This window comes from Lactuca sativa, chromosome 1 (genome assembly GCF_002870075.4).
Source record: "Lactuca sativa cultivar Salinas chromosome 1, Lsat_Salinas_v11, whole genome shotgun sequence".
Lineage (NCBI taxonomy): Eukaryota > Viridiplantae > Streptophyta > Magnoliopsida > Asterales > Asteraceae > Lactuca > Lactuca sativa.
Window position 1 is genome coordinate 154019015 of NC_056623.2, and position 27590 is coordinate 154046604.

The following is a 27590-nucleotide window of genomic DNA, read 5'->3' on the forward strand; positions in this document are numbered from 1 at the left end:
GCTAAAAAGTAGAATCTATTCACGTGTTTGGTTCTACAAAGGGAATTTAATCCCCACTCATCTGAGATACACTGCACTTCATCTTCATCTGCTTTCCTTTCTCCCTCTTCATCTACACTTCCTTTGCCGGCGAACAATCTCTCTTCTGAAAGCCCACCAACTTAACTTCGCCACCGATGCACCAAACGTCCTCATCAGCAGCCTCTGTGGAAGCATTTTATATGAAGAATCAGTGTTGTCGATAACTGTGTCCAGATTGCAATTGATCAAACGCGTGGTGGACAAGGTTGCAGGAAGAACACATGGGGAAAAAAAGGAGATCCGGGTCTCCGCTCTCCGGTCACCACTCACAAGTAAGATCGATTAATATTTGGCCGGAAACCGACCGGTCTTGTTTATATTTCTAATCAATTTTCTTTCTTGCGTCAACTCATGGTTAGGCCGTTCGATGATCATGGTTGAACCTGTATTTTTTTGTTAATTTATCTGTCCATGACCTGTTGATCAACAATTAGGAAAAGAGTATTATAATTTAGTCATGGTTTTATATATTAGTAGTAGATCTTTAAATTTGCATTTCTTGTTGACTCTTTTGGAAAAAATCAAGTAAAAACTTTTCTCTTAATTGCTCTTATATCGATTATATTTACTTTTTGTTGTATGTATGTCTACTAATTACTAATTGATCACTAACTATATTATAAATTTTGATGTACACATTTTTTACAATAATCGAAGAGAGGAATAATTACTTATTGATCACTAACGATTAGGTTTTATTTGTATTCTATAGATTATATATCAAATATCTACTAAATAATACAATATACAAAGGTTTTCATAATAATTTAACAGAGAGATAAAAAGCTTTTCGTATTTGGAAATACCACTTTAAGCTTTTGTTTTCAAGATAAAACGTCATCATCATCCATGTTTTTTTGTCAAAAGACCATACTACCCTTCTTTTAATAAAACCTTGTACTCCTTTTTATCTTTTGTTGTAGAGAAACTCATTTTATTTTTTTACCAAAGACCACATGATTGACTTTGTTCCTAAAAAGAAAACATCTTACTTTTTAATTACTAAATCTCGATTGGTTTTAATCTTCAGAGTTTTCATCTTCTTAAGTTGCATTATTTCGATTGTTGCAGCCTAATCATCATCTTAAACTTATTATTATTCTTTTGATATCCCACAATTAGTGTTAACATATGGACATATGATCATGATATATTGTGGTACATGAAATATGTTGTCCAAAAATTCACTATAATAGAAAAATAAAAAATTTATTTTTGAATAATTTGATAAGTAGTTTTATATAATCAATCTCCAAATTTCAACATAATAATAATAATAATAATAATAATAATAATAATAATAATAATAATAATAATAAATAATTATTATCGTTTCCATGATTTTGAATGTATGTTACATAAAAGGAAGGAAAGGTGAACATTTTTTTTTGTCTATTTGTTGTTTATAAAAATAAATGATGTTATTGCATGAAAAGGAAATAATAGTTCACTTAATTTCTTGTAATAAATATATTTTTTGTTACTTTTTCCATTAAACACTTTCACATTGTTGAAGTGACGAAGGAAGTTGTAAGGAAGGTTCCACAAAACTAGACTTGGCAATCTATGTCTGCGTGTCGTGTATTCGTGTCACACATGAATTTACACGACATGAATTTGTTAAACACGAACACAACACGAATTATAAAACGTGTTTGGGGTATCAAACACGAACACGACATGTAAAAAATTCGTGTGACACGTGACACCACACGAATAGACACGTTTTTAATGGCTTTTTTTTAAAGTTAGGGATATAAACTAATTATTGAGTTTTATGAAATTGTTCCCTAATATATTATAAATATAAAATTTAACCCTAATATATATATATATATATATATATATATATATATATATATATATATATATATATATGTGTGTGTGTGTGTGTGTGTATCACATGTCAACATGAATTTGTATCGTGTCTAAACGTGTAAATTTGTGTTTGACACGTGTAAGACACGAAACATGAATTTAAAATGTGTCAGATACGAATAAACACGAAACATGAATTTCTAAAACACATACACGAAAAACTCGTATCGTGTTAATCGTGTCATGTAGCAAATTGTCAGGTCTACACGAAACTTCATGGTCATCCTTTATACTTTATATAAAGTCTATTCCTCTATATATTCACTATCATCAAGAACTAGACACCATATCCAAAACAAATTAGAAGAGAATCAATGGCATCTCCTAATTTCCTAATCTTCTATCTCATCTTGTAACTTTCTCTCTTTTTCTCTCTAGCTTTTACTCTTATTGGCATTTGATAAAATATAAATTTTGAAAATTGAATCACTTGTGAAGTTTCTTGGAGTTAATCCTCAAAATAAGAACTTACAAGTAGAGTGTGTGCATGAAGCTTTCTTTACACAGAAGTTAACTTCGATAACACGGCTATGAAATTACCATATATTAATCCAAAATGTAGATTACATTTTAACATACCCCTTAATCTAGGCTTGAGTTACTTCTTCCTTTGTCCTCAAATCTTGGATGTTTAATACTTTTAATGATTGTACGTTTGTTTTGTGATTTCTTCATGTGTACTCCTTTGCAACACAAGGTGAAAAACCTATCATATACACCGTTCCATTTGTTCTTTTGTTTATCTTCTTTGATTCTATATTTTTCTTTTTCACAAATATCTTCTCTTCCTTCTTTTAGTGTTTAATTTCAACCATCATCCTTATCCACCTGTTTAACATTAACGAAAGAACGAAAGTAGCCACATGTGACCATTCCATTGACACCCTATAACCCTTCTTGAAAACTGGATAAAGATAAAATAAAATAAAATAAAACTTTTTTCATGCATTGACTTTAATCCTTCTTAGAACTCATACATCCCTTTCAGAATAGAAATCTGATTCATTTACTATCGTTTGATATCATGACGTTTCTTTCCTTCACTTTTGTAAGTACCCACGTGATCAACCTTCTCTTCCCCTTTTCAAACAATTTGTCTTCTTTTGAGTTATTGTTGGTTCGTATATCACTCTTTATTTATTGAAATCAATATCCATTAAACCATACCTTGAAGACCGTTCCTTTTCTTGACCAAATATTTTTGTAAGCTTGTAGAATCAATTCTCCAAAATCCTTTCCTTAATTCCTTAAGCTGGTCGGTGTGGTAAACGCCCACATCGGCGTTTTTAGATAAAAACAAAGAAACAGAGTTAAATGAAGGTGGTGGTGGCAACGGGAAGCAACAACAGATGTATAACGTCCAAAAACGGTAAAGGGGGCGGTTTTTGTGTGTTATAACGCCCACAGGGCGTTGCCCATACCCAACATCATTATCTTCACTTGGTTTTATTTCATCATAGCTTTAGTGCAAATAAAGCTTTGTCGTTATTTGTTGTTACACTTTTCCCATATTCCTTATTAAAAATCTATATATTAATTTTGAGATAGTTTTATTAATTTAAAATGTATTTTATTTTTAGGATAGTTTTGTTGATTTTAGGACTTTATCCGCTACAAGAAAAAACGATTATTAGCGGCGACAAAAAATCATCGCAAAGAGTTTGCTTAGTCACCGACAAAAGTAATAACGGAGACAAGTCGTTGCTACTGTCCCTTGTTATTGATCAAAATGTCGCCGCTAAAGCTTATTGTCGCCATTAGTAGATCCAAATGAGATGTACTTCCAATTAGTTTAAACCAAGATATACTTGTCGTGCTTCGCCACATATATAGATATGGACAGAGAAAAAGGACGAAAGTTATACTTATCCTTAACATATGTGCGTGTGTGTGTGAACATAATGTTGAAATGTAAAACTCATTTATCTAAATATTTGATTTCCCTAGCATTATGTGTGCTCCTTCTATCTCCCCCGACATCTACCAATTATATTAGTTAATTATCATTTTAAACCAAATAAGTATTAGGCTAGCGGTATCAAGAATTGACTGATAGGTGTTTATCGGTATCGGTAAAAAAAAAGTGAGGGTTCAAGCCTCGAGTTGGGATGATATGTGTTGATATAAGAGTAGAACAGCGAGTGCATGTGTAAACCGTTAAAATAATTAATTTTCATTTTAATCTCAATTTATGTCAATTAATTATTTAACGTTATGTATTTTATTGACATTTATCTTCCTTTGTTTTTGGTCCTTACTAGTTTAATGTCCATGAGTCCATCGCCAATTCTTTACAACAACTTTAGACTTCAAATACTACAAAATGTCATATCTACTTTTAACTTTCATATATCATTTTTGACACTAACAGAGTGTTAATGCTCTTTTTTATTATTCGATATAATAAATATTTTTATTATTTAATCATAATCTTTTTTCGTTATTACTATATTGGTATATTTCCCACGGTACGTTTCAACTTTGCCGGTGGTGCTTCCATGAAATTTAGATCTCAATACTAAATACTATCTTGTATACCAAATCTCAACGGTATGTTATATGATATATGTTAAGTCCCCATTTTGTAAGTTAGACAAGATAAAATATAATAGGTCGACTATATGTATGATTTGACGAGGATTGGGACCTATGCCATTGTGACATAAAAAGCCAAGAAAACTTGTCCATTCTCGTGTAATAATTATAACCTAATGTTATGCTAGAAGTACAATAAACAAAAAGAATAGATGTAATACAAACGAAATTGAATTAGATGTAATATACAAGAATCAATTCATAAGAAAAACGTACTTGAGTGTAGATTACAACATATTACAAACTCGAATTTGTGTAGAGAGTGAAGCATGCGAAGTTGCAGTGTCCTAAGACATGAATTCTTCTAACAGGGATCTATCTAGAGGATACAACAATCTAATCAATATAGGATCTTGATTTTGATGAAATTCAGTAACTTCCCTTCATTAATGTAGAATCCGAAAATATAGGAAGAATATGTGAGTGTTTGTCTAATCCTTAAATGTGATATTTGATGATGTATTTATAGGTTTCATATTGGCAGTTAATCAATTCCAACCAACACACCCGTTCAAAACCAAAATTAACTGCTAATTAACTATCTAATAATTACTTAACAATTAACATATTTAATAATTAAATAAAATTCGGAATTAATACATAATAATATTAATAATCAATGATACCACAACAACCATACGCCCATGGCTAATCTTTTTAATATATATATATATATATATATATATATATATATATATATATATATATATATATATAAAAGTCTTTCAAGACCAATTTGATTAGTCTAATCACCAAGTCTTAAGGGTGGAATTGGTACGATATCAATCATTTTTTCCTTAAACTTTGTACCGTACCAATTATAATTGGTACAAAATTTTTGCTATCACTACCGTACCGGGTATAGTTGATACCATCTTATTTGACTACTAATAAGTTTGGTTAGTAAATGTTGGTAATGGTATATACAAATATGTATTGGGGCTTTCTGAATGATGGTTTTTGTGTTCTTTGAGCATTGTGACCATGAATTAGGGTTTTGTGAGTGAGAGTTTTGTAATGGCTTAGATTGAAAATTCGATCTAAAAGAATTTTAGTAATTTCAACCATGAGTTTGTAAGTTAAATCAATGGAGGAAAAGTAGACACGCTAACATGAGTTCAAAACTTTAAACTTCATTAATACGGTAAATGATAACATCAAAGCTTTATTAACATGGTAAATGTTAATATCAAAAATATTAAAATCTTAAACATGAAACTTAATAAAAAGATTATATATATATATATATATATATATATATATATATAATGGAATTGGTTGGTATGATATTACATTTGTATTGAAAACATTGTACCAATACTATACCATGATTACTCAATTGGTATTGGTATTACCAATCATACATTTTGGTTACCAAACATATTGGTTACAAAGATATTTGGTATGGTTGGTAACGTGTTGGTTGGTTTTCCATGGTACATATTGTCAGCCCTACTGAATCCAACCCATTCCCTTTTAGCCCAAACTTTTGATCTAATTAGTAAACAAGTAGCAAAAAGTATTATAAAGGAATAAATGATTCTTCTTTTCTCCAATGTCCCATAGGGCATTTTCCTTTAGAAAAGTTTCAATTCCTAATTGACTTATATTCATGAATCTTGATTTGGTTGTTGGAATACAATATAGTGGGCTCGGGGTGCGGTGCATGGGAATTCAGATTAGTTGGGAAAAAGTTACTATTTTAGGAGGTACGAATTATAATCATGGAATATGAAAACCCTTTAAATTAACATTTTTTTTTCCGCTTTTGATGATTTTTATTTTTTATTCTGATTTAGACCTTGTTCTTAAAGGCAAGACTATTGTTTATGATCTGGCTGTTCAACAAATCGGATGGGCAGATGGTAGCTCTAACTTTATATATATAAATGAATAATTTTTAGTTAATATAAAATAAAATAAAATATTTAATTATGTTCATTCTTTGTAGGTTTTCAAATTTTGAATGTCTCATAAATAATACTAACTCCGTCCCAATTTGATAGTCCACTTTTGACTTTTGAAGTCTTTTTTCTTCAATGTTAACCTTAAATATTTTTGTTTTTGATAAATAATACTTGATGAAAAATATATGAATGGATTGTATTTTAAATGTTTTTTTTTCAATGTTATAAGTTTTATCAAGTAATATATAACACAAATAAAAATATTTATGGTCAAAGTTGAAGAAAAAATACTTGAAAAATCAAAACTGGACTATTAATTTGGGACGGAGGGAGTATTAATTATCAATGATACCACAAGAGCCATAGGCCCATGGCTAATCTTTTTACCATTATATATATATATATATATATATATATATATATATATATATATATATATATAATTTTTTAAGACCAATTTGACTAGTCCAATCACCAAGTCTTAAGGGTGGAATTGGTACGATATCAATCATTTTTTCCTTAAACTTTGTATCGTACCAATTATAATTGGTACAAAATTTTTGCTATCACTACCGTACCAGGTATAGTTGATACCATCTTATTTGACTACTAATAAGTTTGGTTAGTAAATGTTGGTAATGGTATATACAAATATGTATTGGGGCTTTATAAATGATGGTTTTTGTGTTCTTTGAGCATTGTGACCATGAATTAGGGTTTTGTGAGTGAGTTTTGTAATGGCTTAGATTGAAAATTCGATCTAAAAGAATTTTAGTAATTTCAACGATGAGTTTTTAAGTTAAATCAATGGAGGAAAAGTAGACATGCTAACATGAGTTTAAAACTTTAAACTTCATTAATACGGTAAATGATAATATCAAAGCTTTATTAACATGGTAAATGTTAATATCAAAAATATTAAAATCTTAAACATCAAACTTAATAATAAGATTATATATATATATATATATATATATATATATATATATATATATATATATATATATATATATATATAATGGAATTGGTTGGTATGATATTACATTTGTATTGAAAACATTGTACCAATACTGTACCATGATTACTCAATTGGTATTGGTACTACCAATCAAACATTTTGGTTACCAAACATATTCGTTACAAACATATTTGGTATGGTTGGTAACGTGTTGGTTGGTTTTCCATGGTACATATTGCCAGCCCTACTGAATCCAACCCATTCCCATTTAGCCCAAACTTTTTGATCTAATTAGTAAACAAGTAGCAAAAAGTATTATAAAGGAATAAATGTTTCATCTTTTCTCCAATGTCCCATAGGGCATTTTCCTTTAGAAAAGTTTCAATTCCTAATTGAATTATATTTACATGAATCTTGATTTGGTTGTTGGAATACAATATAGTGGGCTTGGGGTGCGGTGCATGGGAATTCAGATTAGTTGGGAAAGAGTTACTATTTTAGGAGGTACGAATTATAATCATGGAATATGAAAACCCTTTAAATTAACATTTTTTTTCCGCTTTTGATGATTTTTATTTTTTATTCTGATTTAGACCTTGTTCTTAAAGGCAAGACTATTGTTTATGATCTGGCTGTTCAACAGATCGGATGGGCAGATGGTAGCTCTAACTTTATATACAAAAATGACTAATTTTTAGTTAATATAAAATAAAATAAAATATTAAATTATGTTCATTGTTTGTAGGTTTTTAAATTTTTAATGTTTTGATTGTAGAAATGAAGTAAACACCAACTAATTGTTTAACATGTTTACTTAGTTCTTTTTGCCGAAGACATTAAAAATTTGAAAACCTACAAAAATATTGAACAACATAATTTAATATTTTATTCTATATTAACTAGAACTTATTCATTTTATATATATATATATATATATATATATATATATATATATATATATATATAAACTTACAATTACCATCTGCCCATCCGATTTGTTGACTGTCCATATTATAAATGATAGTCTTGTCTTTAAGAACACGGTTTAAATCACTGAATAAAAATAAAAATCAAGAAAAGCAAAAAAAAAAATGTCAATTTATAAGGCTTTCAAGTTCCATGATTATAATTCATAACTCATAAAATACTAACTCCATTCTCCTAACTAATCTGAATTCCCATGCACCACATCCAAACTCTACTGTATTGTGTTCTAACAACTAAATCAAGATTCATGTAAATATAAATCAATTAGGCTGCATTTGTTACACAAGAATGGACAAGTTTTCCAGGACTATTTTTGTCACAATGACATAGGTCCTAATCCTTGTCAAATCAAACATTGTCAACCTGTTCTATTTTATCTTGTTAAACTTATAGAAGGGGAAAGGGGGGGGGGGGGGGGGGGGTTACATAATGTCATATAAAATACCGTGGAGATTTGGTATACAAGATAGTCTTGAGGTCTAAAGTGCATTGCAGCATCACTGGCAAAATTGAAATGTATCGTGGAAATATGTCAATATAGAAATAACTCAAATAATAATAAAATCTAACTATTAAATAATGAAAATATTTATCACATCGAATGATAAAACAGAGCATTAACACTCTGTTAGTCTAAAAAAATTATATATGAAACTTAAGGGTATATTTGACATTCGGTAATATTCGATGTCTAAAGTCGATGTAAAAAACTAACAATGGACTCATGGACGTAAGGACCAAAAAGGAATGAAAATAAGTGTTAGTAAAATACATAATGTTAAAATAATTAATTGACATAAATAAGGATAATAACGAAAATTAATTATTTTAACGGTTTACACATGCACTCGTTGTTCTACTATTAAATCTACACATTTCATCCCAACCTGAGACTTGAAATTATGTTGATACCACTAGGCTAATACTCGGTCGGTATCAAACTATGTTGCTGTCTAATATGTTATCGGTCAAATATTGATACCGCTAGGCTAATACACATTTGGTTTCAAATTATGTCGTTGTTCGATATCTTTGTAGGGTTTCAATTTTTTTTTATGTCTTTGACCAGTCATATTGGCGTTGGCACAGTTCATTTTTGGTTTCATGTCACCAACTAATTCTAGTCATTGTTATTGCTTTTATTGTACATGACTGTGATGTTGTTTGGTTTACATCCCTGATAGCCTTAGCCTTTTGAATCGTCCGTTGTTTGGATTACATTAGCCTTTTGAATCATCCGTTGTTTGGATTACATTAGCCTTTTGAATCATCTGTTGTTTGGTTTACATCCCTGATAGCCTTCTGAATCATCTGAATTATGTAGTCATCTTGGTGACGGTTTCGGGAGGTTTACGTTAAATTATCCCTAATCAATAGATGATTATCTTAATGACTATTCACCCACTTTATATATATATATATATATATATATATATATATATATATATATATATATATATATACTAGACGAATTCTCGTGCGTTGTGCGACGCAGGTAAAAAATATATTGTTAGAATATTGAAAAATATATTTTTATAATGGTTGTGTTATTGACGTTAATTAATAGAATTAAATATAATTATCTATCTAGTATTATTTTTAACAATTTTTACGATTGATTAATTTTAATTTTTTTTACTTATGCAATTATTTTCTAATTTCATTAATGATGTTCATTTAAATACAATTTATTTGTAACTAACGTTATGTAATTTATAATTTGATGTTATTATCATTTAAAATTTTTTTTTTATTAATTTTAAACAAATTATTGTTATTAATAAGTTAAAAAAGACTCAAATATGAAGCATATACTAAATAATAAAGTGATAGGATTGACAATTTGCATTTCAAAGTGAGTCTTGCATGGATAATATAACATATCCATGATTTTTATAATTTGTTTTTATTATTTATAATTAATGTTCGTTAATTTTAAGACCATTTATTATTAATAAGTGAAAGAAAACTTTTAAAAAACACTAATTATTATAATTAAAATATTAAACATATACTAAAATATAAAGTGATAAGATAGACAATTTGAATTTTTAAAGAGACTTATATGGATAATATGGATAATATGGATAATATGACATACCCATTATTTTTAATTAATTATTGCTTTGAAGCAACAAAACATACAAACATATATATATAATTTTATAAGTAGAAGTGAATATATTATTTTAATATTGAAATTTAGTTTATATATGATTACACTTTATGTTTGATATTTATTTAACCTAAGTAACTAAATTATAGTTATGATTAGAAAGAAATTTAAAAGTCATGAGAGTTTCAAATGAATGTGGTGAAAGGAAAAATAAATAGGAGTTTCAAATGAATGTGGTGAAAAAGAAAAATGCTAGCTTTATAAATATACTAGGCATAACCTCGCGTGTTGCGCAAAAATACATTAAGTGGTTGAAATAATTATGGGAAAAAATAGAAATATGTTGAAATTTACGTTTTTAGTCATGTTTTGTGTATTAACCGAATTATAAAAAAACATAAAAATCCATCAATTTATATTTTGATACTATCTAATATAGTTCATACCTTATAAACTTTATTTTTACTTTTATAATATCCGATATATATTATAAGCTTTTGTATAACATTAATATAGTCTACTTTTCTTATGTCCGATAATATTCTTTGGATAAAATAAGAAATAAGTAGTTTTGAATGAGCTATTAATAAACAATATTGAACTAATAGATTTTGTATTACACTATTTATATTACACCAAAACATCCAATGTTTCATATATGAACTTTCAAATATTAAACATTGAAATTAAGAATGAAGTCATACAAAATATATCATTATACATAAATGTCATCAAGCGTTTTAAAATAAGTCGATTAGTAAATATGATATTTAATTTTAATTCCATATTTTGCAAGGCGTATGTTTGATTTTATATTGGTGCGCCGGTAATCCTCTTCCTTAATTCGTACCTAAAAAATTAAGGTGAATAAGAATATATAAAATAGATATTACTAAGCATTAATATACATTATTAAAAATGGTATATGGATCTCCTAACACTGGTTAAAGACAACATACCTGTCTAGTGTTATCGATTCCTATGTGAAATTGAAGTAGCCATTCTATGTACACCTTGTTTTCTAATAACATAAACAAATATGGGTAACCAAACATAAAAATGTTATCTTTATATAGGAAAAATATTTTAGTTAACTAACAAATTAAATAATATAAGTTTAAGAGTTAGGAGTTTCAAAACATTAATATTTTTATTAATCAATCATTTAAGTAACACATGTTGAAATTTTTACAATCATTATTATAAAGCATTTGAAATATTAGATTTTAAATGAATTTTGGTTGAAGTGTTTTGACCTCTATTATATATATATATATATATATATATATATATATATATATATATATATATATATAGAGAGAGAGAGAGAGAGAGATGGAAAGTATAACATATGTATGAGTTTTAATTAATTATCTTTTTGAAACGGTACAATTACAAAACAAAAAAAAAACATATTGAAAATATTTAATTAAATATTTCGACATCACCCTATATAACATCTGATCAATATCTTAATGATTAAACCACAACATACAAAGACTGTATTACAATAATCCAAAAACGAAGAAAATATAAAAACAAATTAGTATAACAAACTTACAAATTAAATTAAAAGCTCTAATATAATAGCATATTTCATAAGACCTGAACCCAACATAAAAACCTTTAAATTTGTTTTCTTTCTGAAATTTGTATTTGATCTGAATGCATGTCTTCCCAAAAGATTGATATTTATAGTAAATTTTTCACTAAATGCTAATTAAACATAATGTAAGTTATAAAATTTTTGAGTGTTAAGTCATAATTAAGAAAACTTTTAAGTTGCATTTGTTAAAAAAGGGGGTTTCAAATTCATGTGGTTTGAGGAAGTTAAAAAAGGGGTTTCAAATGCAAGAGAATTTTTTAATGTTTGTATTTAATAGAGTGTTTGTATTTAATAGAGTTTTATTTATAGAGAAAACATACCATTTTTTAATGTTTGCATTTAATAGAGTTTTCTTTATCTATAGAGAGTTCATACTTATATAATTAAAATATTTAAAACAATTTATTAAAATATTGTTTTTAGAAAACAAATAGTTTTGTTTTTAGATAACTTACTTGTTTGTATTGAATTTTAATACTAACTCTTATGAGCCATCTAGCATCATGAATATGATTATTGTTTAAAATCGTACTTAGATTAGTAGGTTTATAAGAATCTTTAAGATTTTGCTCAGAGTTATTTATAGCTTCTTGGATTTGCTGTATTCTTAAGAGAATATTTCTATTAGGAATACAATTCATCAAGATTTTGTTAGACACAATTAAATAATTTAAGCATGAATTTGATTAACTTGATTATTAAAAACGAGTACTATTTTAACAAAAATTTCAAATCTTGTAGAATTAATAGTTAGAATAACTCGAAATAAACTATCATGGAGAAATAAATTTAATAACAACAATACAATGATAAAATATTTAGACAGTACCTTCTTGAATTAAGCTTGAATTACAATCAATACATACATCTGGAGAAAGAATTATTTGAAAATCTAGAGACTTTGAACATCTACTAGTAAAAAGAGAGACTCTTGGAGATTTTTTAGACATGGGATGAACATTTTTTAAGGAATGAATATTTTCTTGCTTGCCTCTACTCAAGTATGATGTCTATTTATATTCATCTTGAAATCTTCAAAGCCTTGAAATCTTGTAGTGAAATTTGCTGTATGATCAAATGGCCAATCAATTACTTGTAAGTGGTTGTCACTCATCTTTTGAAGAAATTGTTGTTTGTAATCAATGAATATCTTCTTTTGATAAAGCATGTCATTATAGAGCATCATCTAAAGTTTCTTGTCTTCATATTATCATTGATGATAAGAATAAATAATTTTGATAATATTTGTTTATACACTATAAATACATATATTGTGTATACTCAAACAGTTTATACACAATCGTATTTGAAATAATAATTTTGATAATAGAAGAAACGAAATACTTTACATTGAAGGTATTACACCAAATTTAATGATAAGAATTTCTTATTCTTCATAAGGATCATCAAAAGGGTCTTGAGAGTCTTGAAACAAATCATTTTTTATATATTTTGGAGCATTGTCTGAAACTAAGGAGTTTGGCGAATTTCATGAAGTAGCTTTTGAAGTTCTTCAGGAGAAGAGGTAGCAGCATCTTTAATTCTTGCAATTAGATCCACATCACTTTGAGGAAGACTGTTGATAAAAGTGGCTTCAACCTCTGGTTTTTGAATATATATTTCTTGATAATGTTTAATTACTACTTGTTCACTGGTTTGAGAAATCTTCATTTTATCCCACCATTTTGAGCGAAATTGGCGATTAAGTCAAGCAGGAGAGGAATCCTTTGCTTCTTGATAATGAAAAGTCCAAGACATTACCCATGGAACTTTAAATATCATGGTGAATTGTAACATATATTCAAATTTTGGGATTTGTTGAATAAACAATTCCTTAAATTTGAGATATCCAACGTAAATTTCTTTTGGTAAACAATTTGGAAGAATTCCCATATATTTGTACCAATTGATAAACCATAATGATATTCACAATTGAAGTTCAAATCAAAGAAGATAAACCATGAGTGTGAATAATTCCGAGCAAAGAATGCCTTAGTCTAGGCATCTTGAGATTCATGGTAAGAAAATATGGGATAAGCAGGATCACTTATAAGAGGTTTTTCAGAGTGAAGGTTTGGAACCCAACTTTCTGCAGAGATGATTTTAATAATATGAGTTTTGCTAAAATCAATGTTTCCCTCTTTTGAATTAGAACGATGAAAAAAATTGACTGAACCAGATTCTTGCGGAATAGCTTGACAATATTCTCGAGTTTTGTATGACTCAACATAAAAGGTTTTCCCTTGACCAAACAGATGATTTGTGAGAATATGAAAACCTTGATGTAACTTATGGATTTCAAATCTTCAAGAATTTGAACTCTTAAGAAATTTGGATTAAGAACATAAGGAGTTTTTGTAGAAGGGCTAGGAGTAACAGATTTTTTAGTTTGAGGAGTGATAGGTTTTGCAAAAGGGCTTATCGTGTTGGTTGAAGTAACTTTTGGAGTAACAAGTTTTGACTGAAGTATATTAGAATAAAGTTGTGAAGTCTTAGAAGTAGGAGCTAAAGGAGAAAAACGATTTTGATTTTGAAATGGAATAAGCTTTTGAGAGACTGGCTTCTTGTCATCATGTTTGGAAGAGGACGACGAACTCATTTTCCCTCCAAAAATTCTCGAGAAAGAAAGTCAGGAAGCGAATTATTTTCTCCTTTTATAAATTCTATTTTGAAATCAAAGTTACCTAAGATGGCTTGCCAACGAGCAAAAATTTGTTTGGAAATAATATTTTTCACATCTTTTTCTAGAATAGTTTTTGCAGATTGACAATTTATTCTTAATAAAAAAAACTTTTCATAAATAAATCATCTTCAAATTTTTAAATACATAAAACAATGCTTAAAATTTCTTTTTTGACAGTTGAATAATTTTTTTTGTGTATTATTCCATGCACCAGAGTAATATCGAACCAATTGTTCCTCAGTTGAGTTAACAAATTTTTGTTTTAGAATTCCTCCGAATCCAAAAACTAGCATTAGTGTCAACTATGATATTGACATTGGGATGAGATAAATTTAAACATGGCAAAGTAGGGACCTTTTGTTTTATATATATTTAATTATATTTGTATTTTTTTGAGTCCATGGTTCAGGATTGTCTTTTAATCTATTATAAAGCGGTTTACATATAATCCCTAAATCTTTGAAAAAAATCATGAATATAATTTAAGCATCCTAAAAGCCTTTGAAGTTGCTTTTTATCTTTAATTTCATCAGGAAATTTAGTAGAAAATTGCAAGCTTCTTGTAATAGGTCTAATAGTGTTTTTGGCAATATCATGTCCTAAAAAACGAATTTCATTTTTAAATAAATGCATTTTTGGTGCAGAGACAGCTAAACCATTTTGATATATTAAATCACGAAATTGATTTAAATGTTTAAAATGTTGATAAATTGATTTTGAAAAAATTAGGACATCGTCAATATAAGCAATGGCAAAACTACTTATAGGAGTTATGATATCATTCATAATATTTTGGAATTCAGAAGGAACATTTTTTTAATCCAAAAGGCATTACTTTCCATTCAAAATGCCCGAAGGGAACATTAAAACCAGTTTCGTATTTATCTTCCTCATGAAGTTGTATTTGCCAAAATCCTGATTTCATATCAAACTTTGAAAATATTTTTGAATCATAAAGCCTTTTTAAGCAAATTGCGTTTATTAGGAATAGGATAACGAATCTATTCTAAAACTTTGTTTAAAGGTTTATAATTGATAACTACTCTTGGTGATCCTCTTTCTAATTCTGCGGCATTCATAACATAAAATGTTGAACAAGACCAGGGTGATTTAGAAGGTCTTATGAGTTTTTTATTTATTAAATCTTGAATTTCATTTTTACAATGACTTTCTAATTCATTATTCATGTGAATGGCTCTAGATTTTGAAGGAATATCCTTTTCATTAAAAATTTTTATATATGGTAGTTCTACAATATGTTGTTTTCTATTCCTAAAGGCATTAGGAATATTAGAACAAACATTTTTTTTTCAAATTTTTATTTTAAACCTGTTATTTTATTTTGAATATTATTATCATTTAGTTGATTAGTTATTCGAACATTATTTATTTCGTTAATAAGATATTTCGCTTGTTGTGTTTTATAATTAAGGACATTAATCGTTGAATATAGAGGAGGTTCACAAAATTTAAATATAATTTCTTTTCCAAAAACATTGGTTCTTATACCATCATCATGAACCATAAAAGGATATAGTTTTGTAATGAAAGGCGTTCCTAGAATTAAAGGAGAAGAGAGATCTTTTACTAAAATTAGGTGAGTTTTATAGCAGTAATCTTGGTCATTACAAATATGAACATCAGAAACTTTATAATTTACAATTAATTTTGTACCTCCGGCACCAGTAAGTCTAGATGTAGTTTTTTCATAGAATTGTGTACGAAAAATTCTTCCTTGAATACAATTCATATCAGCACCACTATCAATTAAAGCCATTAGGTTGATTTTAAAATTATCCTTGACTAAAGTAATTTGAGTGTTCCATTTTTGAGAAACTTGATTATTTATAATTTTACCAATAGTTACATTTTCAATTTTATTTTCCTATTCGTTATTAATTTCTATATTTTTGTTTTTAAAAGTAGACGGTTATTCTTTTCTAAAATTAAAATTTTATTTTTTAATTCTTTTATTTCTTGTTTTACTATTTTTAATTCTTCTTGAAGTTCTTGCATAAAAATTGGCTTTGCTTCAGTAGATCTTTCATATATATTTTTTAAATTAAAATTTTCATTATAAGCAGGAGTTATGTTATTAGTTTTATTAAGCATCTGTTTTATTAATAATTCTTGGATATTTTTATCTTTACAAGATGATAAAGATCTTTTAAACTCTCTTGATTCTATAAAAGATAAAAATTTACCTCATCCCAATGCCAATACAATAGTTGACACTGATGCTAGTTTTTGGATTCGGAGGAATTCTAAAACAAAAATTTGTTAACTCAACTGAGGAACAATTGGTTCGATATTACTCTGGTGCATGGAATAATACACAAAAAAATTATTCAACTGTCAAAAAAGAAATTTTAAGCATTGTTTTATGTATTAAAAAATTTGAAGATGATTTATTTATGAAAAGTTTTTTTTATTAAGAATAAATTGTCAATCTGCAAAAACTATTTTAGAAAAAGATGTGAAAAATATTATTTCCAAGCAAATTTTTGCTCGTTGGCAGGCCGTCTTAGGTGACTTTGATTTCAAAATAGAATTTATAAAAGGAGAAAATAATTCGCTTCCTAACTTTCTTTCTCGAGAATTTTTGGAGGGAAAATGAGTTCGTCGTCCTCTTCCAAACATGATGACAAGAAGCCAGTCTCTTAAAAGCTTGTTCCAGTTCAAAATCAAAATCGTTTTTCTCCTTTAACTCCTACTTCTAAGAATTCACAACTTTATTCTAATATCCTTCAGTCAAAACTTGTTACTCCAAAAGTTACTTCAACCAACACGATAAGCCCTTTTGCAAAACCTATCACTCCTTAAACTCAAAAATTTGTTACTCGTAGCCCTTCTACAAAAACTCCTTATGTTCTTAATCCAAATTTCTTAAGAGTTCAAATTCTTGAAGATTTCAAATCCATAAGTTACATCAAGGTTTTCATATTCTCACAAATCATCTCTTTGGTCAAGGGAAAACCTTTTATGTTGAGTCATACAAAACTCGAGAATATTGTCAAGCTATTCCTCAAGAATCTGGTTCAGTCAATTTTTTTCATCGTTATAATTCAAAAGAGGGAAACATTAATTTTAGCAAAGCTCATATTATTAAAATCATCTCTCCAGAAAGTTGGGTTCCAAACCTTCACTCTGAAAAACCTCTTATAAGTGATCCTGCTTATCCCATATTTTCTTACTATGAATCTCAAGATGCCTGGACTAAGGTATTCTTTGTTCGGAATTATTCACACTCATGGTTTATCTTCTTTGATTTGAACTTCAATTGTGAATATCATTATGGTTTATCAATTGGTACAAATATATGAGAATTCTTCCAAATTGTTTACCAAAAGAAATCTACGCTGGATATCTCAAATTCAAGGAATTGTTTATTCAACAAATCCCAGAATTTGAATATATGTTACAATTCACCATGATATTTAAAGTTCCATGGATAATGTCTTGGAATTTTCATTATCAAGAAGCAAAGGATTCCTCTTCTCCTTGGCTTACTCGCCAATTCCGCTCAAAATGGTGGGATAAAATGAAGATTTCTCAAGCCAGTGAACAAGCAGTAATTAAACATTATCAAGAAATATATATTCAAAAATCAAAGGTTGAAGCCACTTTTATCAATAGTCATCCTCAAAGTGATGTGGATCTAATTGCAAGAATTAAAGATGCTGCTACCTCTTCTCATGAAGAACTTCAAAAGCTACTTCAAGAAATTCGCCAAACTCCATTAGTTTAAGACGATTCTCCAAAATCTATAAAAAATGATTTATTTCAAGACTCTCAAGACCCTTTTGATGATCCTTATGAAGAATAAGAAATTCTTATCATTAAATTTGGTGTAATACCTTCTATGTAAGGTATTTCGTTTCTTCTATTATCAAAATTATTATTTCAAATACGAGTGTGTATAAACTGTGTGAGTATACACAATACATGTATTTATGGTGTATAAACAAATATTATCAAATTTATTATCAAAATTATTTATTCTTATCATCAATGATAATATGAAGACAAGAAACTTTAGAAGATGCTCTATAATGACATGCATTATCAAAAGAATATATTCATTGATTACAAACGACAATTTCTTCAAAATATGAGTGACAACCACTTACAAGTAATTGATTGGCCATTTGATCATACGGCAAATTTCACTACAAGAATTCAAGGCTTTGAAGACATCAAGAGAATATAAATAGACATCATATTTGAGTAGAGGCAAGCAAGAAAATATTCATTCTCTAAAAAATGTTCATCCCATTTCTAAAAAATCTCCAAGAGTCTCTCTTTCTACTAGTAGATGTTCAAAGTCTCTAGATTTTAAAATAATTCTTTCTCCAGATATATGTATTGATTGTAATTCAAGCTTAATTCAAGAAGGTACTATCTAAATATTTTATTGTTGTTATTAAATTTATTTCTCCATGATAGTTTCATTTCGAGTTATTCTAACTATTATTTCTACAAGATTTGAAATTTTTGATGAAATAGTACTCGTTTTTAATAATCAAGTTAATCAAATTCATGCTTAAATTATTTAATTATGTCTAAAAAAATATTGATGAATTGTATTCCTAATAGAAATATTCTTTTAAGAATACACCAAATCCAAGAATCTATAAATAACTCTGAGCAAAATCTTAAAGATTCTTATAAACCTACTAATCTAAGTACGATTTTAAACAATAATCATATTGATGATGCTAGATGGCTCATAAGAGCTAGTATTAAAATTCGTTACAAACAGATGCGTTATCTAAAAACAAAACTATTTGTTTTCTAAAAATAATATTTTAAAAAATTGTTTTAAATATTTTAATTATATAAGTATGAACTCTCTATAGATAAAGAAAACTCTAATATATATATATATATATATATATATATATATATATATATATATATATATATATATATGTTTTATTAGGTAAAGTGGTCAGATAATCATCGATTATATATACATATTATCATTTATAATATCATTTATAATAGATAAATATTAAATTTTTTGTAATAATTTATAATTTAATCAATATACAATTTCTAAAATATATGATAGTCCGTGTAAACTGAAATAACTAATATAGTATATATATTTATAATCAATACGTTTTAAGTCATATGTATTAATTTATAATTTGATCAAAATATAATGATTAATATATATGATGTTTTGTGTACTTTGTCATAACTAATTCTCTTTATATAATATATTCATTTAATAACTAAATTACTTAATGAAAAAACATCATTTTTGGTCCATGTATTTTTCCCAGTCCCTAAGTATTAAATATTTAACAGATTGTCCCTGTCTCTGTACTTTCAAAACTTTGTGTGTATGTGTTGAAGAACTTGATTATATTGTCAAGAACAAGACAAACGATTATGTGTAATCAGCAGGGAGAGAGAGAGAGAGAGAGAGAGAGAGAGAGAGAGCGAGAGAGAGAGTTAAACAATATATTTCTTTTTCCTTATTTTTTTTAAATAAGGTAAAACATCATAAATGGTCCCTGTGGTCGTGAAATGACGGAAATGCCCTCCGGATATTATAATCAAATAATAGTTAACGGCTAAAAGCTAACGGAGTTAGCAAAAAGGACCAAACATCAAAATTTTTGAAAATACATGGACCATCTTTGAAATTTTTGATACTTAGGGACTAAAATTCAGATATGGGGAAAGCACATGGACCAAAAATGCTATGGAGGTATGTAAAGTTAATATATTAATCTCCTCTAATAAATGAAGGTTTTTTTTGCCACTTTTCAATCTCTCATTAGTTTTGACACTTGTCATTTCGTGTCATTATTGACATCACATTTATTCCTAAAAAGAGTTGCTTTATTTCTTTTCTTTTTTACACTCTTAGCACGAAAATCTTTGATTTTCCAAAATTCTGGTACTAATAATTACAGACTGTATTATTGCTTTGGTGGTTCATTATCGGGTTATGGTCAAAAATCATCCACGTGGGAAATTAATTCAAAAGATGCCATTTAAAAGATAAGATTAAGGGTTGCTGACTCAGGCGGGAGATCAAAGGATTAAATTTCAAACGGCGGTTAAAAAGCGACGCGTGCGAATTTGAAACGCCCATTCTTTTACTGACATAATGGACGCGTGTGCGAATTTCAAGCGGTTCCTCTCTGGCACTTAAAGGCGCGTGTGGATTTGAAACGGTTTGTTCTGAAACGGCGCTTGTTGGGCGGCATGTTCCTAGGAATCTGACACTCTCTCTCCTACGTGATCATCGCATGCCTTAACTGTCACGCATCTGTCATTCTGGAAAACCTTTTCGTATTTCCATAGAAGATTTGAACCGATTTTTCTCTCTCCTTTCACTCACTATAAAAGGCAGTCTCCACTCCCATTTACCTCTTTACTGCATCCGGATTTCCAAGAGAGCAAAAATTACCAAAAGCTTTCCTGTTCATCTTCTTCTTCGTACCTTCAACAATGGCAGAATCATCCTCAGTCCATGCCACCTCCCACATCCTTCCCATTCGCCCTCATCAGTGTTTGGTGATTGACCTAAACCCTCTGGCGTACGATTCTTATATGTCTCCGATCATCGAGTGCCTGAAGTACTCACAAATCACTCCTGCACTTTCTAGGGTTGAGTCTGTGCCCATGGAGCTCCTATCGCAGGTGTATGCGACTGCACATTACGATAAAGCAGTCGATAGGGTGTTTTTCGAGGTTTCTGATCACAAGACCTCCATTTCTAGACAACGATTTGGCACATTGCTAGGGTTTGCTGCTTACCCTTCAAGAATTAATCCGGAGACGATTCCGATTGGGCATCCTTACAACATGTTTTATAATATGGGGTACACGGAGGCGCTCACCTCCGTCGCGAAGTTTAAAAAATCCTGCTTGCCGCCACATTGGAACGACATGTTTACAGTCCTCTTCAAGGGCTTATCTGAACGGAGCTCAGGATCCGATGGTTCTAGTCGACTGTTCTTGTTGATTATGTATGGTGTCTACAACGGTGTCAATCTTGACTACGGGTCTGTTCTCTGGCAGCAACTCATCCAGAGCCTCTCTTCCTCATCACGACATTCTGAGGTGTCGTATGCCTGGTTCTGGACTCTCATCACCAAATGGGCGATGGATAAATTTGATGTTCCCACTGCTGCCGGTGCATCGATGTCTTCGATCGGTTCTTTTCATACCACGAAGATTATCGTCTCAGATGCATCCAAATTTTCTTTCATTGGCTCAATTCCGGAGACAATGTACGACGATGTTCCATCTGACAGCAGGCTCATCCGGACAATTAAGGAGTTCAAGGCGACTGGACCTAGGGAACTCACACAGGAAATGCTCAAGTCCATCCATGATGCTGACAAACCTGTTAACAGGGGCAAAAAGGCGGATAAAGGGAAACAAGTGACCAAAGCTACTAAAGGTCCTTCTCCCAGGAAGAGGAAACCAACCAAACCTGCACAATCCCCGCAGCTGAAGAGACGGAAGACTCAACCGAAGCGAAAGCTTATCATCGCTTCCTCTTCGAGTGACTCAGAAGGCGAGAGTTCGGCTTCGGACGGCTCTCAAAGAGGCGAAACCCCTCCAAGAGGCAACACCCCACCCCGATCACCTACCCCAGACATGGAAATTCATGTCTCACCCATTCCCTCTCCTACTCAAACAATCCCTACTTCCATTCCCACCATAAACCCCACTACCACCATTCCTAAAACCTCTTTCCCTATACCACCACCCATTTTCACAGATACCACTACAACAACTGCAAAGGTTACAACCAACGTATCTGATACGGGGGTTCATACCGATGCAACCGAAACACCACCTGTAACCGAACCATCTCATACAACCGAAACCCAGCATACAACCGAACCTATCAACACTCAACCACCACCCGAAACTACCCCCACCAACACTCAACCTCAACCTACACAAACCACCACACCCCCAGCTTCCCCACCCCCAACATCTCCAGATCATGCCTACGATTCGGTCTACTTTAGTCTGTTTCAGGTTCAAAGCGACGACGAGGACGATGCTCCAGTAACAAAGAAGCATCTTAAGGAGCTAAACGAGAAGGTTGACTTGCTTCTTGCTTCATCCTCCAACACTCAGTCCTCTCTCTCTGAAGCAGCTCTTCAGAAGATTGTTGATGCCTTCTCCAGGGCTCAGCATGATTCCCTCGCTTCAGCTACTGCAGCAATTGACACCTCTACAAAAGCTTGTGAGGCAGCGACCGCAAAAGTCGATAAACTATTCTCTGAAGCCTCTTCCCTGTTGAAGTCCTTACAGGAGAGCGCTGATGCTACAAAGACAACGTTGGAAACAATCGTTCAACAATTGGCCACGTTCGTCGCAACGGAGTTACAGTCGTTCGCTTCCCTTCGCCAATCCATCGGCGATGACAACTCGGCCCTTCGTGCCTCCATTGACGAGCGCCTCGCTAAACTTCAAGAGGATCTCGCTGCCGAAAACTCGTTAATGGACGTTCTGGCAAGTAAAACCACCGCCCTCAAGGTCAAGAGCACTCAACTTTCAAACTCTCAGCAACAGATAGAAGCTCTTCGATCCGAACGGGAGGTTATGAAAACATGTGTTTCGGATGTACACTTTGCCCTATCCAACATCCTGGAAGCACACAATCCGATTCTCAATCATTTGGTGAGGCGAACCCTTGCTGAAAAACTTGCTCCTGCCATGGACCTCCTCAGCAAAATTGAAGGGCTACCTAGTTTCGTGTCCAATCCGAAACAAGGGGGAGAAGTGAAGTCCGGATCGAAACCACCTCCTTCCTAAAAAGCTGCTCACACAACCGAACCACCTCCGACTGGTCAAACTTCGGGTTCGGGTGTGAAGGATAAAGGAAAGAATATAGCTGAGGAAGAAGATGAAGATGATAAAGAAACCATTGCTGGCTTGCTTAAACGCAAAAACAGTCGCAATGTTGAAAATGTTAATGTTCGTGTGGCGCGAGAAGCTGAAGAAGTCGAACGCAAGAAGAAAGAAGCCCACGATCTCCTTGAGAGCAGGAAGACTCTTTTCCCTGCTTGGACTCGGGAGGGAATGATAAAGGAGGCCATAGATACTCCTAGCATCCTATGGCTCGAACCGGTGATCTCCTTCGACTGCTACAATTCTGTCGATTCGCAGTTCGATATGCCCTTGACTCGAAAGGCGTTTATCTTCCACGCCTTCTCCAACATTTTTGAAGTCCCTCATCCTAATCCTGAGGTCGATAGGGAGCTAATCGAATTTTATCTGAAGGCCGCTCAACCGCAGTACCAAACATGGAGCGCTCAGAAGATCGTTAATGTTCGAGTTTTAAAGCCGTATACCGAAGGGAGATTCATCAACGTTCGGTTCAGGGTGATCAGAGGGTCTGCAAGAACCAAACATCTTATATCCTTAGCAGATCTACCGAACCTCAACCCTCATGATTGGATCGTTTTGCATAACATCCTTTTGACAAATGAAGCTGAATATGGTCCAATTATAGACCATCTCAAAAGGATGTTAGTCTGTTACATCATGGAGGTCGCCTTGATGGATCAGGGGGTAGCCACTATCTTCAAGAAGAAACCGAAGATATCTCCTGTTGGATCGGCTAGTGATCTCAATCAAATGAAGATGGGCAAGATTGACCCGAAGCGTAATTCGGTCATGTTCACTAGTGCAGAAGGATAGAAATGTCTCTTTGCTTTAGCGGATAAACATCTTTATACCACTACTTGTCTTGAGCATGTGCTGTCGATCATCCATCGGTGTAAAGAGAATGCAGCGGACGATGTTAAATACTTCAACGATATGATCCAATGGTACATCAGATTCAGACAGACGATACTTGCTCTTATCTCTCGTCTGTTTCAGACTGTGAAGAAGAAAGTACCTGCCGCTGCTGCTGGCCCAAGTAACAAGTGAAGATCTCGCTCCAATTGACGCAAAGGGGGAGATTGTTGGGTTGAAGATTCGTTTAAGTATTGCGTCATTGGGCTCGGTTATTTGTCCAATTATTTTGTACTCCGGTTTGGGCCTGTCCAACCGTGAGCCTGTTAGGTTTACTATATAAGTATATGCTTGCATGCATATTATGTGAACGATCTAGAATACAATAGAGAGAATTACGATAGCTTTGATTTTCTTCATCGTTCGTGTAAACCTTCTAACCCTCTACAGTTGATGTTCTTGATCGAGCTCTTCTGAGGGTTATTTTATAATCATTCGACACGTTTGATTCATTCTTGAGTTGTTCTTTATTTTTGCGTTCTTGCTGTTTAATCTTTATTTACCTGTTTAAGATCTAATCGATCTTCAAGATTAAGTTTTAATCTCATCACTTCTGTACCTCCCCACTAGGAAAATACTCTTCAAGCATCATGGTCTTAAGGTCCTCCCAAGCCATCGATTGTTAAAGCCTTGATGTGGCCATTCCACCACGAAAGGGCTCTACCAGCAAATTTACATGTTGCGAATTTCACCTTGCTTTCTTCCAGACATTCGCAAATCTCGAAGATTCATTCCGTCTTCTCAAACCATCGAGCTAGGGCTATGACACCCCTGCTTCCGTTGAATGGTCTTGGCTTTCTGTTTGTGAAGTCTTTATATGAGCATACTCGTTGAGGCCCTTGATTAACCCCATAGTTAGAACTGCCTGTTCCATTCCCACTTCCACCTCTATTGGCACCATTGTTGTTGATATGTGCCATAGCCGCAGTGCCTACAGATGAAACTGCCTCCTGGAATGCGGCCGAATCCATTTGTGGTGGAGGCGGCGGTAGCGGTGGTGCTGCCTCGTTGTTCTTGCGTCGAATGTGTCTCTGAGGCGACATTATACTGCCACAAGTGGAATCTGATAAGTTTTTGATAAGGGTTATGATGCGGATACTATTGTAATGAAACATCGTGTTTAGATATGTCAGGTATAGTAATTATCGAACGTTATTTTGTGCATACAATTGAAACATTGTTTTACAAAATAAAAATGAATATAGAAAACATAGCAGATAACAACATCTAAAAATAAAGCACATAATTGTTTCATTAATTATAAGATTTTAGTACATGATGTCAGAAAAATGAAAAGGTCAACAGTACATCAAGGATAGAATCTAACAGTATAACGACCCTACGAGTAGTGTAATCATTCAGACGTAGGGTCGGTCCTACATACATAGAAGAAAAGAAAAGGGGTAGCACTAAAGCATACGCAAACATCTAGTCTATCATATGGTGAGTAGGATAGATCCTACTCACGTCGAGTCGTCCCCTGAGATGCTTGGGATGATGTAGAGGCGCCATACAAGTCGGCCAAACAGTGCTCGGCTACCCGCACCCTCTCCTCCAGGGCAACATGCCTCTCCTTATATTCCCTCACTTCCGCTCGCGCGGTATTAAGGTCCTCGACGAGCCGATCCATAGGGTAAAAGTCCCTATCGAGATCACGAGTGCGTACAGCCGTGACCTCCATAGCAACCCTCATCTCCATGACTCGGTGGACTTTCGTCTGGGCCTGGTCTCTGATGTCTGAAATCCTCCGGACCACGACAGGGAGGGCTTGGTCCGCGGGCCCTCCATGGCGAAGGCCGTAAAATCCTCGCTCCATCCCGAAAGGTGGGTGTTTCCCTTGATGTCAGCTCCACCTCTCAAGGTCATAGGCCCAAGGGAGCGTAGGGCCATTATAGCCCCATCGGTGTGCTGGTAGCCTAGCCATGTAGGGAGGGTCGATGACTTCGTACTCTGCGTCCGAATCATCGTCCTCCCCCTCCTCGTCTATCTCTTCATATACTTCCTCCTCTGGTTCATCCTCCAGAATCTCTTCGAGATCCTCCACTATCCACCCCGCGTTCCCCTGGTTGGGGGGATATGGATCTCATGGGTGGTGAAAATATGCCATGACGTCTGTATGAAAGTATATAAGTATGAGAAAATAGATAGAATGTCAAAATACCCCTATAGTATTTTATTTCTTTTAGTTTTGTTCTTAGACCCTTCTGGTTCAAAGTCTGTAAGTTTTAGATTTATCATCCACCTCGACCACTCATAAACACATGTTGGTCATATCTCGAATAAATATAGTTGATCGAGCTATAATTACCCTAGATATGATTACATAACTGTCTAAGTTTAGTCGCGATGTACAACTCCTCTAAATACTTTTTACTAGTTTCTTTGTTATGGTACTGTCCATATTATGCACACATGTATGTATAATTTTATAAAATACTTATATATTTAAGGTATAATTTTTATTAGGAGTGTTATAGTCCCATTGTATTTATAGTTGTATATCTTGTATGGTTAGATATACCACTTCACTATAAACAATGCTCTGATACCAATTTGTCATACCCCTGAACCAGGACGGCGGAAACGTGCGGGGGCGGATAACGTCATTGTATAGTATCATAACAATTGAATATGAATGAAACATAGCAAACAAACGGCATACATTTAGATAACAAACTTACATTGTTTAGAAATTGTATTTGTTCACAAATTACACAAAAGTGACTGAAAAGTAATTTTCAAAATGCAGCAAAATATCCAACATCCATAGCTCAAGTACCTACTTATTGTGTTCCTGAGAATACAAGTCATTTTGAATAGCGTCAACATAGAATGTTGGTGAGTTCATAAGCATATTTGTATGAAAAGATTTGTAACATCTTTGTTTGAAATGATTTGTATGATTCCACAAAATCCGATATTTTCTATGAAAATGGTTTGTAAGTCTCGTTTCAAAACTGTGAATATATCCATGCATGTCCTTTGTTTTC

General features: G+C 31.8%; 1 long non-coding RNA gene across 1 annotated transcript; it reads left to right on the forward strand.

Annotated features, from left to right (window-relative positions):
• On the forward strand, positions 1–27590 carry LOC128126439 (uncharacterized). Its single transcript, XR_008224401.1, has 2 exons — positions 1–353; positions 27350–27590. It is a non-coding gene; the product is annotated as an uncharacterized LOC128126439 (long non-coding RNA).